The 18,612-nt window shown below is 57.4% G+C and overlaps 1 protein-coding gene across 1 annotated transcript in view; it reads right to left on the bottom strand.

Moving 5' to 3' along the window:
* The window catches only part of ADGRL1 (adhesion G protein-coupled receptor L1), a 63,349-nt gene extending 50,931 nt beyond the window's left edge, over positions 1-12,418 (bottom strand). Inside the window, 1 exon segment of the mRNA XM_003915036.5 lies at positions 12,013-12,418. The gene's annotated coding sequence lies outside the window, so the exon portion shown is untranslated.
* Between the last annotated feature and the right edge of the window lie 6,194 nt (positions 12,419-18,612).

The raw sequence follows: 18,612 nt of genomic DNA, 5'->3' as shown, positions 1-18,612 counted from the left end.
GCCACCGCGCCCGGCCTTTTTTTTTTTTTTTTTTTTGAGACAACAGGGTCTTGCTCTGTCGCCCAGGCTGGAGTGCAATGGTGCACTCTCAGCTCACTGCAGCCTCATCCTCCCAGGCTCAAGTGCTCCTTCCAGCTCAGCCTCCCAAGTAGCTGGGACTACAGGCACACAAAACCATGCCTGGCTAATTCTTATATTTTTTTGTAGAGATGAGGTTTCACCATGTTGCCCAGGCTAGTCTTGAATTTCTGGGCTCAAGCGATCCTCCTGCTTCAGCCTCCCAAAATGCTGGGACTACAGGTGTACCCAGGAATCCATTGCACCCAGCCATAGGTGACCCTATTTCGCCCATGGGACACAGGGGGCTGCACACCTGCCTGTATGTTCGCGTCTAAGCCCTACATCTGTCTCAAGTCAAGGGTCAGTGCGGCAGGGTGGGCCACTGAGGCCCAGACTCTGTCCTCGGGTGCCCTGGGATGGGGATGGGGAGAGCGACAGGAGGAGAAGCGGCTGCTGGAGGAGAGGGGGCGCCTCTAGCCTGCCCTAGCCTGCAGTTGCCATGGCAACCCTCTGCGCACTAGAGTGGGTGGGAGTCTGAGTGCCTTGGGTTGGGGGGGTGGGGAACCAAGGTGGGGATCTGGGATCTGGGCCCCCCTCATGGTCTCCTCCCTTCCTGGCAGCAGCCGGCCCCTCCACACACAGCCCTCTGGCTGCATGTCCTGCCTCCTGCCCACTCCCCAAACCCAGCTGCCCATGAGCCCGCCTCCTCCAGGAAGCCCTCAGGCATCCGGCAGGTCCCTAAGGAAGCTCCTGGATTTCAATCTGCTGTGTAGCTTCAGAGCAAGCACTTGGCCTCTCTGAACCTATTTCCCCATTGCTACTTAGGGACTAACAGGCCTACCTCACAGAGACAGAGCACATGCCCAGAGAGGGCCTGGGTACATGGTCCTCAGGCAGGGCAAGGTTCTTGCAGCATCTTCAGCCCCTGCCCCATCCTCCAGCTCAGCGGATGGCAGCCCAGTCCCTCCAGGTGCTCAGGAACCAGACAGTCATCCTGGATCCCTCTGCCCTCATATCACATCCAGGCCCGTCAGGTCCTGTGGCTACTCCTTCAGGGTCCACTCACCTCTCACCACTCCTCAGCTTCTCTCTGGTTCAGCCCCATCATCTCCCAGCTGGACCCCACTTCCCTGCCTCGCTGTCTACACTTCATCTCCCCATCTGTCTGCCACCCCTGTCCCTACCTCTACCCCCAGGCCAGAACGATCTTTGCAAAATGAAACTGTCTACAGTATGTTTCCCCCATGGCCACCAGGGGGCGCTTGTGAGATTCTAAGTCAGCCGCTTCCCTCCTCTGCTCAGAACCCTCCGTGGCTCCCACCTCACTCGACCAAAAGCCAAAGTCCATCATACAAAGGCTCTGCAGGGGGCCAGGTGTGGCGGCGCACACCTGTAATCCCAGCACTTTGGGAGGCTGAGGTGGGCTGATTGCTTGAGCTCAGAAATTCCAGACCAGCCTGGGCAACATCGTGAAACCCCGTCTCTACCAAAAATACAAAAAGTTAGCTGGGCGTGGTGGCACACGCCTGTGGTCCCAGCTCCTTGGGAGGCTTAGGTGGGAGAATCTCTTGAGCCCGGGAGGTGGAGGTTGCAGTGAGCTGAGATTATGCCACTGCACTCTAGCCTGGGCAACGGAACAACAACCCATCTCAAAAACAAAAAAACAAACAGGCCCTGTACAATGTGAAACACCAGGCACTGCTCTGCCTCAGGGCCTCTGCACGGGCTGTTTCTCTCTTCCCCAGATCCCCTCACAGCTCCTCCTCCATCTTCCTTTTGGTCTTTCCTCACACATCACTAGCTCGGCAAAGTACTGCTGGCCCCCGCACTCCTACATGTTGTCCTGGCTTGATTTCTCCATGATCCCCATCACCAACACGCCATGCATTTTATTTGCTTATGAACTCTCCGCCACCAGATGCTGGTTCTGCAGGGTGGGGTTTGCGTACTACGCTCAGCACAGCGCATGGCACAAGCAAGAAGCTGACATACAATTGTTCAATGAAGAACCTTTCGAAGGTCACCCTGGAGCTGGGCGCAGTGGCTCGTGCCTGTAATCCTAGCAATTTGGGAGACCAATGCAGAATTGCTTGTGGCCAGGAGTTCGAGACCAGCCTGGGCAACACAGTGAGATCCTGTCTCTACAACAATTTAAAAATTAGCCAGGCATGGTGGCACACATCTGTGGTCCTAGCTACTGGGGGGGCTGAAGCGGCAGGGTCATTCAAGCCCAAAAAGTCAAGGCTGCAGTGACTACGATTATGCCACTGCACTCCAGCCTGGGTGACAAAACAAGACTCCGTCTCTAAATAAAATAAAGGTCACCCTGGCCACCAAGCAGCACTGGACTGCAAAGGGGTAGGAGTCGTTCAAAAAATTCCCTGCCCCTCCCCCAGACACCTTCTCCCTCGTCTCCCCATCTATCTGCCACCCCGTCCCATCTAATCTCTACCCTGAAGCTAGAATGATCTTTGCAAAATGAAAATCCAGTGACGCCCCTCCCTGCCTACAACCCTCCATGGTTCCCCACTGCCTGTGATGCTCTAACATCTCAGGGCATCTCCGGGCATCTCAGGCCCTGCTGTCCTGTCACCTTCCCATCACCTCTACTCAGCACCTGTCTCTCTCTCGCACACACAGTTCCTTATTCTGCTCTCCCTCCAAAGGACTCTGCCTGGAGGACAGCGTTGGTATCCACTCTCCCAGCACACAGGGCCTCCGTGTTTTGCTCCCTTAACGGGACTTGGGCTCAGCTGTTAAATGTCTGTCTTCCCCACCATCGAGGGACTCTAAAGGGAAAGTACCACTGTGGGTTGGGCTGGCTCTTGTTGCGTGCCCAGCCCTGGGCAAGGAGTGGATGCTTGTTCATTTGTTTAATGAATGAAGGCTGGGCGCGGTAATCCCAGCACTTCGGGAGGCCGAGGTGGGCGGATCACGAGGTCAGGAGATCGAGACCATCCTGGCTAATACGGTGAAACCCCGTCTCTACTAAAAATACAAAAAAATTAGCCGGGCGTGGTGGCGGGTGCCTGTAGTCCCAGCTACTCGGGAGGCTGAGACAGGAGAATGGCGTGAACCCGGGAGGCGGAGCTTGCAGTGAGCCAAGATTGCGCCACTGCACTGCAGCCTGGGCAACAGAGCAAGACACTGTCTCAAAAAAAAAAAAAAAAAAAAAAAAAGAATGAAGATGAAATAGACCCAAAAAGCAGGTCACCCATTCAGCAGATGTTTACCAGTTCCCAACTGGTCACAAGTGCAATGGAGGAAGGTGTGCCTGAGAGTGGGTATATGTGTAGGTGCAACTGTAGACAGAGTGGCCAGGAAATGCCTCCCGTAAAAAGTGACATTTCAGCAAAGGTCTTGAGGAGGTGAAAAGAGCATTCTGGGCAGAGGGAACTGTACGTGCAAAGGTCCTGGGGAAGGAATGTGCTGAGATGTGGCTGGGGCTCTGTAAACAAGGGGAAGAGTGGAAGCAGGTGAAGGTGGCTGGGGTCACAGAGGCCATGCAGAGCCTTGTGGACCTTAGGGAGGACTTTGGCTTTCTAGAGAGGTGTTGGGAATCCTGAACAAAGGAGGGATGGGATGTGGCTCGGGTGTTCACAGGCATCTTCTGGCCACAGAGGTGGAGATCAGACTGTGTGTGGGGAAGTTGAGAGGAGTGGAGGGTACTCCCTACCCCACCTCTCCCTTGCCTTTTGTCTACAGGGCTGTCTAAGCCAGAAACCTGAAGCTTCCACCAGAGCTGGTTGCCTCTTGGCCTCCCGTCTGGCCTCCTGGCCTCCCTTCCTGCCAACTGTGGCTCTATCCCATGTAGCAGCTAGAGGGACCTCATGCTAAACATTCTCACCCTGCCATCTGGATCCTGACCCAACTCCCTTCTCCCTATCCCCACCCCCGTCACAGGCCCTGGCAGCCCCATGGACAAACCAAACACAGACTCACGGTCACAAGGCCAGCGAGCAGCCTCCAGCCTCTCTCCATGTGCAGTTGTGAAACATTTCTCCTTCCTCCTCTTTGAGCCACCACCTTCTCTCTGACCTCAGGGCAGCCCCTGTCTCTCACTGATGCTCCTTCCCCTCCACCATACCCATCCTCCCCCTCCAGGTTGCAGCTGGAAAGCCCCCTCCTCCGGGAAGCCTTCCCTGATTTGCACCTCTGCTGCGCTCACCATCATGGCAGGTCCGCACCACAGTGGCCTGTGGTCTGTTTCTACTCCAAAGTGTTCACTGTCCAGCCCCAAGCTTTGCACTCTTAGCAGAGCAGAGCTGGAAAGAGTTCTAGAAGCCAGGGCCCAAGGCCAGGTGCGGTGACTCACGCCTGTAATCCCAGCACTTTGGGAGGCCGAGATGGGCGGATCATGAGGTCAGGAGATCGAGACCATCCTGGCTAACACGGTGAAACCCCATCTCTACTAAAAAACACAAAAAATTAGCCGGGCATGGTGGCGGGCTTCTGTAGTCCCAGCTACTCGGGAGGCTGAGGCAGGAGAATGGTGTGAACCCAGGAGGTGGAGCTTGCAGTGAGCGGATATCATGCCACTGTACTCCAGCCTGGGCAACAGAGAGAGACTCGGTTTCAAGAAAACAAACAAACAAACAAACAAAAAGAAGCTAGGGCCCGAGCAGAGGGCACAGAGGCGGGATCCCCCTGCTGCATCAGACGCTAGCTGTTAAGGGGCAGGGTGGGGACTGCAGAGACCAGGAGATGGGGGCATGGTGCCTGGCAGGGCAGGAGAGAAGAGGCCCCGGGCATAGCGCCCTCAAGTTGCAGGTTCAAATCCCGGCTGTGCGCTGTCATGTCGGCACGACAGGACACCCACGTCACTCCTCTCAATTCTGTCTCTCCACGGGGGAGCTGGGGAACGAGAGCCTCCCAGGGTGGCTGTGGGGGTTAGAAATAATTTTCGGCAATTCCACACATCTTTTTTGGAGCATCTTCTATGTGCCAGACACTGAGGGGCTGGGTACAAAAAAGTCGATTCTACAGCGTACCAGTATTGTAAAAGAAGATAAAGCCAGCAGAAGTGGCTACGAGTGTGTGTGGGTTTGGGAGTGGTTTTTTTTTTTTTTTAATCGTATTTTTAAAGACAGGGTCTCGCTCTGTTGCCCAGGGTGGAGTACAGTGGCGCGATCATAGCTCACCACAGCCTCTGAGCTCAAGGGATCCTCCTGCCTCGGCCTCCCAAGTAGCTGGGATCACAGGGCGTGTGCCACTGTGCCTGGCTAATTTTTAATTTTTTTGTAGAAATGGGGACCTCGTTATGTTTCCCAGGCTGGTCTCGAACTCAAGCGATCCTCCCGCCTCATCCTCCCAAAGTGCTGGGATTACAGGCATAAGCCACTGTGCCCGGCTGTTGCAATTTTATTTTATTTTATGTATGTATTTATTAGAGACAGAGTCTTGCTCTGTCGCCCAGGCTGGAGTGCAACGGCGTGATCTTGGCTAAGTGCAACCTCCGCCTCCCAGGTTCAAGCGATTCTCCTGACTCAGCCTCCTGATTAGCTGGGACTACAGGCACCCACGACCACATTCAGCTTATTTTTGTATTTTTAGTAGAGATAGGGCTTCACCATATTGGTCAGGCTAGTCTCGAACTCCTGACCTCAGGTGATTCACCCACCTCAGCCTTCCAAAGTGCTAGGATTACAGGCATGAGCCACTTGCCTGGCTGTTGCAATTTTAAATAGAATGATCAGGAAAGGTCATCTCCCCTGGAGAAGATGACATTTTAGCAAACCCCTGTGAATTTAAGGGAGGAGCACGCAGGTGTTCAGTTCAGGAGAGTTAGAAGAGAGTCCGAGGCAGGGTCACAGTCCGTGCAAAGGCCCTGGGGCTGGACCGTGCCTGTATGTTTGAATAACGGTGGCAGCTGCCTCGAGGAAGCGGGTTGTGAGCTGGCGGGGAGAGTGGGAGGAGGTGAGAGCAGGGAGGTGCCGGAAACAGACTGTGCGGGACTCCTTGTACTTTAAGCACACAACTGCTCCCCGAATGGGGCCGCCCCTCTGCCCAGCCTTCACTCCCAGAAGCCACTGGGGGGCGCTCTGGGGCAGGGTCGGCCAACCATGGTCAGGCCCCCGCCTGCCTTTGTACAGCTGGTAAGCTAAGAATGGTGTTTACGTTTTTAAACGACTGAAGAAGAGAAAAGAGAACAGGCCACAGAACCCGTCTGCGGCCCGCAAAGCTCTCAGTATTTACCATCTGGCTTTCTACAGAAAAGTCACCCAGCCAACCTCTACTCTACTTTATTTACGTACACATTTTTTTTGAGACAGGGTCTTGCTCTATAGCCCAGGCTGGAATGCAGTGGTGCGATTACGGCTCACTGCAGCCTCTACCTCCCAAGCTCAAGTGATCCTCCTGCCTCAGCCTCCCAAGTAGCTGGGACGACAGGCGTGTGGCACCATGCCCAACTAATTTAAAAAATTTCTTTTTTGAGACAGAGTCTCTCTCTGTCTCCCAGGCTGGAGTGCAGTGGCATAATCTTGGCTCATGGCAACCTCCACCTCCCGGGTGCAAGCGATTCTCCTGCCTCAGCCTCCTGAGTAGCTAGGATTAGAGGCACGCGCCACCACACTCGACTAATTTTTGTATTTTTAGTAGACACGGGGTTTCACCATGTTGGTCAGGCTGGTCTCGAACTCCTGACCTTGTGATCCGCCTGCCTCAGCCTCCCAAAAGGCTGGGATTACTGGCGTGAGCCACTGCGCCTGGCCTAATTTTTTCATCTTTTATTCTGTAAAGACAGGGTGGGGGGGTGTCTCGCTTTGTCGCCCAGGCTGGTCCCGAACTCCTGGACTGAAGCGATCCTCCTGCCTCAGCCTTCGAAAGTGCTGGGATTACAGGCGTGAACCATCTTGCCCCGCTAGCAACCTCTACTCTACAGCCGTCACTGCCAACCCAGGACAATTCTGCCCCGGATCCTAGTATGTTTAGCAATGTCTGGAGACTTTCCGAGGTGTTACAACTGTGGGGATGGGGGTGTCACTGACATCTATCGGGCAGAGGCTAGGGTGGCCTCCGAGCATCCTATAGTACAGAGGACAGCCTCCCACAGAGAATGACGTGGCGCCAAAGTCAGGAGTAATGGAAATCGTCTGGGAAATCCTGTCTGGGAAAGCCAGCCCCAGGCCCCTCACCTCCTTAAGGGACCGGAAGAAGAATCTACCTGGCTTCCTGGCCTGATCATTTGTGACCTGCAGGGTATTTTTAGCCTCTGAGGGAGGGGAACTGGCTATTCTGAGGTTTTTTTTTTGGGGGGGGGGGGGGGGCAAGGCTATTTTTGGCCTCGGCATCTATTCATTGAATTTCTATCTTCCCCCCAATTTTGGAACAGGAGGCAGGGAAGGCAGGGTTTTTTTGTTTTTTTTGTTTTTTTTTTTTTAGAGTCAGGATCCTGCTCGGTCACTCAGGCTGGAGTGCACTTGTGCAATCATAGCTCCCTGCAGCCTCAAACTTCTGGGCTCAAGCGATCCTCCCACCTCAGCCTCCTGAGCAGCTGAGACTACAGGAGCATATTCACGACGCCCAGCTATTAAAAAAAATTTTTTTGGAGACGAGTCTTGCTGTGTTGCCCAGGCTGATCTCAAATTCTTGGCCTCAAGCAACCCTCCCACCTCGGCTTCCCAAGTGCTGAGATTACAGGTGTGAGCCACCACACCCGGGCCAGGTAAGACTTCTTGAACACACACTGTGGGCCAGCGATGACTGCTGACACCTGGGATTCCCAAAGCAAAGCAAATCACAACATCCTCGCACACTTGGATCCTCCTCACAGACACAAGACAGTAAACAAACAAGCACAGAACATCAGGAAATTACAGACTACGTGAAAAGCCGTCCGCTGTACTGCACGTCAGGAGAGGGGTGGGAAGCTGCGACTTTGCAGAAGGTGCCTGGCAGTAAACGTTACTGGGGAGGTGATATTTCAAGAGGGTGGGGGAGAAAAAGCCTCGCAAATATCTAGGGGAGGGTCCTAGGTGGCAGAACAGCCAGTGCAAAGGCCCTGGGGTAGGATCACGCTTGGCACATTGGAGGAGCAACGAGGAGGGAGGAGGTGGCCCAGAAAGACTGTGAAGGGCCAGACCCCAGGACGGCGCAAGCCTGTGTGGGCTACTGCAGTCAGAATTTGGGGCTGCCCTCGAAAAGGAGACACATGCCTTCTCCCCAACTCGCATGACAAGAGAGTTCTGCTTTATTGTTTTGAGGTTTTTTGGTTTTTTTTTTTTTTTTTTGAGACTGAGTCTCGCTCTGTCACCCACGCTGGAGTGCAGTGGCGCAATCTCCGCTCGCTGCAACCTCCGCCTCCTGGATTCAAGCGATCCTTCCGCCTCAGCCTCCCTGGTAGCTGGGATTACACATGCGCACAACCACACCTGGCTAAATTTTTGTACTTGTAGTAGAGATAGGGTTTCACCATGTTGGCCAGGCTGGTCTCGAACTCCTGACCTCAGGTAATTCACCCGCCTCAGTCTCCCAAAGTGCTGGGATTACAGGTATGAGCCACCATGCCCAGCCGATAGGAGAGATTTGACAGAAACCCCATATGTGTTGCAAGAACGTGAGCTCCACGAGGACAGGACGTGGCCACCACCCTCCATGGCGCCACCCATATGGCGCTGGGTAGGGAAAGCACTTGACAAGTGTGTGCAGACTGCATGACGAGGTGCACCCAGCCTTGCTCAAAGGAGTCCTGAGCACACAACTGCAGGTGCACACAAGATGCAGACAGTCCCATGTGTGCACACAGACAGCTGCTCCTTCTTGCAGCCCTGAGTCCCCCAGCATGACCACCCCCTCTGCAAAACACAAACACCAGCACACGAGGGACCCTTATGAACACCGGATGAGCCTGATAGACACGTGGCCACATGCGCCCTTGGCTAGATCACCATCCAGGCCACACAGGTAGACGACACCTACGCACAGGTGCAGACAGACAGACATCTGGATTCTGGGGACACCGGGACCCCCTCCATGTTTCTACTTGGCCTCCCGCCTCACTCTAGGACCCGTCTCTTCCCTTCCACCAGGGTGCCCAATAGCAACCACTCTGCCCCAAACCCAGCTTGGGAGGAGCTGTCTGTCTTGCCACGGCACCCCCAGGGTCACTGGGGTCAGGGTTTCAGACCCAGGGAACCCCCGCCTCGGGAGTCCCTCCCCCTGCCTCCCCATGGAGGGGCTGGAGGAGGGGAAGCGTCTGGCATCTGGAAATCAGATCCGTGAGAGGAACCCACACAGAAACCAGAGCCTTGTGTGTCCTTGGCCACACGTCTCGCCGGGGAGGCAGGAGGGGGTGGAGGGCAAAGACGATGCTCTGGCGGGGATGGCACTGCTCCCACTGCTCTGGTTCCTCTTGAGGGGTACCCGCTGCCACCCTCCCCACCGAGATGCCTGCACTGGGGCTGAAGCAACACACGTTCTGCCACCAGCCTGGCAGGGTAGGGAGAACGCAGATGCCCCGAGACACACGCATCACGCAGCCTCGCATGCAGGTGGAGACGCCACCGGCCAGGAGCCCAAACCGCTGGATGCAAACACACTCCCGAGCAGCTGAGGCGCCTGTAGGCTCCTCCCCAATGTGTCCACAGGGTCCTCCTAGGTCCCCCAGGAGAAAGGGCTCCCCTGGGCAGGCTGGGAATAGAAGCTGGGCTTCAAGTCCCTGCCTTCCCCTCCCTCCCTGCAGGCTCCACAGCCCAGGTGTGCTGGTCCCCAGCTCCCCATCCTCCCCAACCCTGCACGCCAGCTACACCCCCAAGAGCAGGCATCAGCATGGGTGATCACTGGGTACGCAAGCCCCCCAGAAGTGGGGACTGAGACGGGTGCCCCCTGGGGAGAGAGCGAGCGCCTGGAGGGGCGTCCCAGGGCAGGTGCTACACACACAGGGTGGACTGAGCGAGGCCATGTGGGAGGTCACCAAGCTAGGGAGGAAGATGGTGGCAAGACCAGCAGGAGGGCCGGCACCCACATGTGAGTGCACACGTATGTTGCATGAGTATGTGGCTCCGTACACGGGTGTGATCGCTGCCAGCCATGGAATTAGTTCCCTGTTCCGAATTTCAGATGATTTTTCATCTCTGTAATTAATGGGCAAGTCAGTTCTGAACGGCATGGCAGGCAAATTGCTAGTCAGGAAAATCACGGATAATTTTCTCGATATGATAATGAACGTTGGAATCCTTCTCTTATTCTCCCTGTTTTCATCCTACTTTTAAGTAATAAATTTGGCACTAGTGGGAGGGGAGCAGGGAGGAAGGAGAAGTCACCTGGCCCCCAAAGCTGGGGCCTGACAGGGGCCCACGCAGAGTCCCCTGCCCCCCAGGCCGTGGGGCAGATTGGAGAAGAGAATGAGGGGTGTGGACCCTCCGCGGGGGTGATCAATTCAGGGGTCCAGGCCCTGGAGAACAGGTGGAGGGCAGGGAGCTTTCAGGCTGTGAGCCAGGGTGAAGGAGTGGGGTCTGGGGTCAGGTTAGACTCATGCCAGCCCTTGGGGTGTTGGAGAGAGAAGCAGAAACCAATAGCCTGTCCCCAAACAGCACGGAGGTCAACGGTCCGGAATAGACATTCACCCTCAGGTGTGCCCCACTAGGTCCAACCTCCTCTAAGCGGTGACTCCATACCAGGCTAAGGGAGCCGGGCAAGCAGAGAGAGGGGGAGAGAGAGAGATATAAAGACAGACAGAGAGAGAGAGAGAGAGAGGGGGGGGGAGTGAGAGAGAGAGAGAGAGAGAGAGAGAGAGAGACAGCCAGCCATCTTGGCAGCCATTTTGAACCCCTCCCCCTCCTGCCCCCAGGCACACATGTTGGGCTGTTGGATGTGGGAAGACAGACCCCAGCTCTGAGTCCGGTGGAAGCCAGGCAGAAAGGGGGGCCCTGCCTGGAACTGGGATAGAGACACCCACGCAGCTGCCATGGGTGGAGGTGGATGGGGGTTGCAACAGGAGGAAAGGGTCCAGGCAGGTACAGAGAGATGCTGGCCAGGGATGGGGCAGTGTGAGGACCCGGACTCCAAGTGTAGTGACAGGGGTGTGTGTAGCCAGCGGCTGTCATCAGATGGGGGCCAGGGGTGCACTGGAGAGATACCTGGGAGGGTACTTTCTGGACACGGCTGGAGCAAACACAGCACCCCCCCCCCCACCCCACCACTTCAGGCCTGGACTCGGGTCCCAGGACCGTCATATGGGAGGATGACAACCGAACCTTGGTAGCTCAATCAAATGCGCACCTGGGGTGGGGGTGGGGAGTTGTCCTCAAAGCACGAATAATCCCGGTGGATCAAACCTGCTGGCCTCCCGTGCTTTAACCCGGCACCACGGAGAGAAGGTGCTGCCCGGCTGCACCCCCTCCTCCTGACAGCGGCGCCCCCCGGACTGCGGCCAGCTCGACACCCAGACAGACCCCTCCCCATCCCCCGCGCCACTGCCTCCCAGAGAAAAACAATCCCCTCGCCCAGCATCTTGTGGTGCCAGCCACGGCTCCTCCGAGGCCCGGGACCGGCGCGCGGCGCGCACACGCACCCCCTCCGCTCACACCCAGACACCTACACAAACAGAGCGCCAAGCACCCGCGCGCACACGCACCGGGGACATGCAGGCACCGCCGCGCCGCTTCCCCACAAAGGCTGGCGCGCGCGCGGGCACACGCAACCACGCGCGGGCACACTCGCGGTCCCCTCCCCCCGCCAGGCACCCTGCGGCCGCCCGTCCGCACCCCCGCGCCCCAGGCGCTCCGTGGGGGCCGCCCCTCCCGGGCCCCTAGCCAGTGGGGGTGCGCTGCGGGCTGCCCCCCACGCCCCTCCCGCTCAGGTGCAGTGCCCCGCGCGGCTCCAGCGTCCCCTCCCCCCTCGCGGCCAGGACAGGCCCCGGTTCCCATCCTTTCCGCCTCCCCTCTTCCGCGCGCCCCGCACACCTGGCCCAGGTGCGGCGTCGCCCCTCGCCCTGGGCCCGCAGACACTCACCTGTCCAGCGCCGCTCTGGGGTCGGCCCAGCGTGTCTCTCCTGCGGCTCCGCGAACCCGGGCCCCCCGCCCGGCACATCTCCCGGAGCCGGGGCTGAGGGGAAGCGGATAGGAGGTAGCGGGGCGAGGGCGGACTCCGTGTCCCTTCCTTCCCCTAGCCCAGCACCGCCGCCACCGACCAAAAATTAAAAAAAAAAAAAGAAAAAGAAAATAAAAAAAAAGAGGCGGATTACACGGAACCAAAGGCGGCCCCCTCGCGGCGGCGGAGGCTCGGGACTGGGGGCGATAGGGTCTGCGCCCCTCCCGGGGAGCGAGGCGGTGGGGCGGGGGCGGCGTCAGAGCGCCGGGGGCTGGGGCGAGGCGGAGCGCCCCGAGGCGGCGCCGGCAGCGGCCCGCATCTCCCCCGCAGCTCCGCGGCCCCGACGGAGGCGGCACGTGTGCGCCCAGGCGACTTCCCAGCCCCCTCCGACGGCGGCGGTGGCCGAGGGGTTAACGGGGCAGCCGGGGCGCCTCTGCAGGCCCCCGCCGGCCGGCGGCGCCGCTCCGGGGCCCGCGCGGCCCCATCAGCCGGGGCCTCCTCGGCAGACGGCGGGGCGGGGCGCCGCAGCGCCGACAGCTCCCGCGCCGACGGCTCGGGCTCCCCGCAGTGGCCGCGGGGGGCTCGGGTTGGGGGTGGGCGGCGCGGAGCTGGCGGAGGGGGGCGGCGCGGCTGGAGGCGGGTGCCGCGGCGTCGCGCCCCCGGTGCGGCCGGAGGGGGGGCGCCGGGCCGGGCCCGTGGGCACCGCAGGACGCGCGGACCGAGCCGGCGCCGGGCACCAGCAATGACAAGCCGCCTGCTCGCCCCGCTCCCCGGCGCACCCGCTCCGGGAGGGGGGCGGCGGGCGCGCAAAAAACCCGGCCCGGAGTCGCCGCCCGGGACTGGCCGCCGCAACCCGCCTGAGCACCCCAGGAGCCGGCCCGAAAACCCGGGCTGGACTTTCCTTCCCTTCGACTCCTCTTGCCTTCTCTCTGGAAAAGCAGGGAGAAGGAAGGCGACGTGCTGGAGCCCCGCGTTGGAGCGGGGAGTGGGGGAAGGGAGACAGACGTAAGGAAGACCCGGAGAGGATTTTCCAGCGAAGTAAAAGGAAAGGCGCCGAGCCCGGGAAAGGAGGGCGCAAATGGGGAGATCTGGAAGGGTTGTGCAAAACCCGAGTTGGATTAGATAAAGATGTGAGGAACGGGTGTTGGGGTGGGTGGTTGGGGGGTATATGCGACACGGCCAAATGCACCCGGGGCACGCAAATTTCGGGCCGGATTCTTTCTCGGGAGACGGAGTAATGCGTCAGGCCTAACGCAGTGGAAACAAGCAAGACCCGGCCCGGAATTCCCGGGACCTGGGTTCGCATGGGAAGGGTGTTCTGGAAGGGGGATGCTTAGTGTCTGAGGCGACTTGGGTTGCCCTCATCTTCCTGGCAGCGACGTGTAAGGGGGAGGGGCAAAAGGAGGGCTGGACTCGGGTACGAAGGGATTCGGCGCGCTGGCTGCACCGGAGCGGACAGGTAAAAGCGGTTTCTGGATCCAGGGGCGCTGCGAAGGGAATGCGATGAGGCCGGTACCCTGGGAGACCAGACCTACAATAAAAGGCGAGGGAGGCACGCAAAGCCAGGACTGGAGCGCGCGGGACGGGATGAGACCCTCAGCAGAAGATCCTGGGCCACCGAGACAGGGGCTTGGAGCTGACCGGGCAGGAGGGGCGGAGGGAAGCGTTAGGGGGAGGTTTGTATCTATAAACGCCTCAAAGTCTTGCTTTTGGGGAGGGGGTGCGGGAGAAAAATTGAATTTTATGTTCTCTGAAAGAGTAAAAACCCGGCATGGATTTTCACCACCTAACAACTCCATTGCAGCTGGTGGACTTAGAGAAGTAGGGCAAGAAGCAGGCCTGGGTTCCCAGGCATCAGACCAAGTGAGGCGAGGAGCAGGTTTCGGATTGAGGCTGCAGAGGGAGCCCCGGGACCCCCTCTCTGGGGTGGGGAAGGCTGTTGGACCCGGCTTTGCTCTCCGGAGAGCCAAAGTTATGACTGCCAAGACCTATAGCCGGGGCTATAAAACCGGGCCCCAAGCCAAAAATAGACACTTCGGCAGATCACGCAGCTTTATGCAGGGTGGGGGCTGGAGGGAAATGGAAGTGGGGTACAGACTCCTGGAGTGGAGGGAACAGGGGGGAGGGGGTGTCCCTGAAGCGGGGCTGCTGGCTCCATTTTATGAAAGATGGGTGCAACGGGAAGACTGATGGCTGGGGAGGAGCAAAACCCGGGCTTGGATCCTCAGGGAAAGGAATCCATTCAAGTGAGGCCTAAATGTTAAGGCAGACAGCTCAAAGTTCAAAGCTGGCCTGCATCTTAGCAGCAGGGCAGACAAATCCTGATCTGAGTTTTAGAGGAGGGGGACTGGCTGAGGATGGGGATGGGGGAAACCGCCAGTCCAGGGAAGAGAGTGCATTGCTCACCAGGCACTTTGCAGAGTGAATGAGGAACGAGGAAAGGATTGCTGAGTAGGAGTGGTAAATCCACAAAACTTGAGGCGTATCTGGATGGGAAAAAATGAGTATCTAAGGCCGGGCACGGTGGCTCAAGCCTGTAATCCCAGCACTTTGGGAGGCCGAGACGGGTGGATCACGAGGTCAGGAGATCGAGACCATCCTGGCTAACACGGTGAAACCTCGTCTCTACTAAAAATACAAAAAAATCATTAGCCGGGCGAGGTGGCGGCGCCTGTAGTCCCAGCTACTCGGGAGGCTGAGGCAGGAGAATGGCGTGAACCCGGGAGGCGGAGCTTGCAGTGAGCCGATCGGGCCACTGCACTCCAGCCTGGGCCACAGAGCGAGACTCCGTCTCCAAAAAAAAAAAAAAAAAAAATGAGTATCTAAGAAAGCCTGAGTTGAATATCTGCACGGGAATGAACTTGGGCTCTAAGAACTCCTTCCTAGAAGCATGTCCCTGTGGCTAAACTGGAGGAAGGGCAGGGACACCAGACTTCCAGGCTGGCCGGGTGACCACATGCCACTGCTGTGGCAGCCTGTCACCCTCCACCGCCTTCTATGGACAGCTGTCTTTTCAGTACTGGGAAGGGATTCTTAAAAGCCAGAACCTAGGCAAATCTGGCCCCAGAGAACTTCAGAGTGGAGGGATGGGTTACTTTCATTCCTCCTTCATGCCCAGGATTTCATGGCTGCAGAGCAGTCCAGCCTTGAATCTGGGTGGCCAAGCTGGACACCTGGACCTGGGGGACCAAAGGGGTATAAAGTAGGAGTTGGTGAGTGCAAAAAGGATCCCATCCATCTGTGGTTGACTGCAGATCCACTGGGTATGGAGGAGGGCATCCCATCTCTCTATGCCTCAATTTCCCACTTTGAGATACTGACAGCACCAAGTAAGACCCATAAAGGCCTTGAGATGCTGGACACTCCAGGCAGCCAGCTTTCTATAAACCCAGCAGTACCGAAAAGGGAACAGAACTTGACGCTCAGAAAAAGCTGGTCACCTCCTTGTTCTCTCGCTCCAGGCCTTCTGCCCCCACCCCACCCTCCAGCCCTGAGCAGCCCATCCACTTCCCCCTACAGAGCAAGCCTAGGATGTGGTTCTAACTTGCATTCTCCAGAGGCTGCGAGAAGGAGTGGCCTTTACTTACATGAAGAAAAGCAACAACATTCTTTAAGGCACCCTTAGCTCAGTTTGGGAAACCCCAGCCGGAGCCCCCTCACCCCCACCCCTCACCCCTTTCTAGACCCTCTAAACCCCCCTGGTCTCAGCTGGGATCGGTTCTCCAGCCTCCATCTGATCCATGTCTCCTGGACTTGTGAGCGGCGTGCTCAGCAGGCAAAGAGTGCGAGGAGACTGGGGGGCGCGTAAAGAGCCCTGGCGCCCCTCAGACCTTCGGCTGCGCAGCCGCAGTGGAGGCCGCGCCAGCAACTGGGCTCCGGGAACCAAGGCGTCCGCGCGCGCACGCAGACTCGCCTGCGCGCCGCGTGCCCCGCGCTGCCCGGGTCGGTACCCGCGCTTCGGACACCCTGCTCCCAGGGCGCTCCTCGCTTCCAGCCTCCCACCTTGCGCCTTGGGATCCCCATGAGCCCCGCGCCTGAGGCATCCCACGCTCTGTGCATTCCGTCCCACGGGACCTCCACGCCCACGGTGCCACGCGCCTCGAGTACCCCATGTTCTGTGAACCCTGCACCCGGACGCCCCACCTTCTGTGCACCCTGTGCTAGAGAACCCGCACGTCCAGGGTCCCCTATGCCTGGGGCACCCCGTGTTCTCCTGCGTATCTGGGACTCCACATTATGTACGCCTAGCATCTCCAGCATCCCAGCGTCAGACACAGTTGGGCTCGCCTGTGCCTTGTCTGTCCCCCTCTCTGTGTCTTCCATGTTTTGCGCCCACCGCCTCGGTTGGGCCCCCAGCCTCACCATCCTGAAGGCTCTGCTTCGCCCCAGTGCTCAGCTTCCCTTTACCTCAGGCCCAGCGCCCTGCCTCAGGCTCCTGGACAGGTCAGGGCAACGCCAGACAGTCACTGCCCATCAGGCGCCCCCAGCCCGTGTTTTCCTAGAGCTCACTCGGTATAGGATGCACAACCCTGCTGTTCATTTCATTGCTCAGTGCACGTCTTCATTCCATTTACGCCCCAAACACATAGCACGCACCTTATATGCCCTTACCTGTCAGGTGCGGTGTGATGCATTGAGGATGTGCCTCCAGTGCACAAGGAACAAGGCAGGGAACCTTCTCTGGGCGCTCCCTTCATCATGGAGAAGATGGGCACAGAATGCGTGGTGGAATGAGCCCTGGAAAGTCAGCAGGTGCCAGGCAGCGGAGGATGGACCTATCCTTGAGGTGTGGGTGAAGTTTTGTGTGTCCCTGGCCTTTCCAGAGGCTCCCTGTACCCCCATCTTGGGCAACTTCTTTTATTTGTATTTATTTATTTATTTTAAGAAGAAGTCTCCTTCTGTTACCCAGGCTGGAGTGCAGTGGCACGATCTCTGCTCACTGCAACCTCCCTCTCCTGGGTTCAAGCGATTTCTGGCTAATTTTTGTATTTTTAGTAGGGACAGTGTTTCACCATGTTGGCCAGGCTGGTCTCGAACTCCTGACCTCAAGTGGTCCACCCCCTTCGGCCTCCCAAAGTGTTAGGATTACAGGTGTGAGCCATTGTGCCGGCCTATTTATTTATTTTTAGAGACGGGGTCTCTTTCGGTCGCCCAGGTTGGAGTGCAGTGGTGAAATCATAGCTCACTGCAGCCTGGAACGCCTGGGCTTAAGCAATCCTCCCACCTCAGCCTTCCAAGTAGCTGGGACTAACTGGCCCGAGCCATCACACCCAGCTAATTTTTGGTTTTTTGTGTTTTGTTTTTTGTTTTTCCATAGCTTGCTATGTTGCCCAGACTGGTCTCAAACTCCTGGGCTCAAATGATCCTCCTTCCTCAGTCTCCCAAAGCGCTGGGATTACAGGTGTGAGCCATGGCGGCTGGCCAACCTTGGGTGATTTCTGAGCTCCATTCAGTTCCACCCCCACTGCCAGACCAAATGGAGGGCAAGATAAAGAGTTTCCAGAATTGGGCTAGGAAGATAGGTTGGGAGCTGGGAATAATTCCAACTCTGGTCTTTTTTTTTTTTTTTTTTTGAAATGGAGTGTCACTCTGTCATCCAGGCTGGAGTGCAGTAGCATGATCTCGACTCACTGCAACCTCCGCCTCCTAGATTCAATTGATTCTCCTACCTCAGCCTCCCAAGTAGCTGGGATTACAGGCATGTGCCACCATGCCAGGCTAATTTTTGATTTTTTTTTTTTTTTCAGTAGAAACAGGGTTTCACCATGTGGGTCAGGCTGGTCTTGAACTCCTGACCTCAAATGATTTGCCTGCCTCAGCCTCCCAAAGTGTGGCATGAGCCACTGCACCCGGCCAGGTTTTGTTTTTTGTTTTTTGTTTTTTGTTTTTTTGAGACAGAGTTTCGCTCTTGTTGCCCAGGCAGGAGTGCAATGGTGTGATCTTGGCTCACCGCAACCTCCACCTCCAGGGTTCAGGCAATTCTCCTGCCTCAGCCTCCCAAGTAGCTGGGATTACAGGCACGTGCCACCACGCCCGGCTAATTTTGTATTTTTAGTAGAGACTGGGTTTCTCCGTGTTGGTCAGGCTGGTCTCGAACTCCCATCCTCAGGTGATCTGCCCACCTCAGCCTCCCAAAGTGCTGGGATTACAGGCGTGAGCCACCGCGCCCATCCTCGGCGGGTATATTCTGAAGGTGGAGCAGATGGATTGGAAGTGGGATACGAGGGAAAGAGGCAAGTCAAAATTTGTGACCTGAGTGAGCCCCTGGAAGGATGGAGAGGATGGAGAGGGGGCAGTTTTGTAGGTTAGATCCAAGCCTTTGGTTTGATATGTCCAAGTGGAGGCATGAAGCTGGTGCCGGGGAGAGGTTCAGGCTGGCTGTGAAATGGCTCAAATGAGCACAAATAGTCTCATTTATACTTTACGGTAACTCTGTGGGTGAAGGACTTTTTCTCTATCTTACAGAAGGCACAAGGAAGGCTCCAGAACATGCCCAAGTAGTTTTAAAAATGTAGTTATAGG

This window comes from Papio anubis, chromosome 20 (genome assembly GCF_008728515.1).
Source record: "Papio anubis isolate 15944 chromosome 20, Panubis1.0, whole genome shotgun sequence".
Classification (NCBI taxonomy): Eukaryota; Metazoa; Chordata; class Mammalia; order Primates; family Cercopithecidae; genus Papio; species Papio anubis.
The sequence above is the reverse complement of the archived record's forward strand: the minus strand, read 5'-3'. Positions and strand labels throughout refer to the sequence as shown.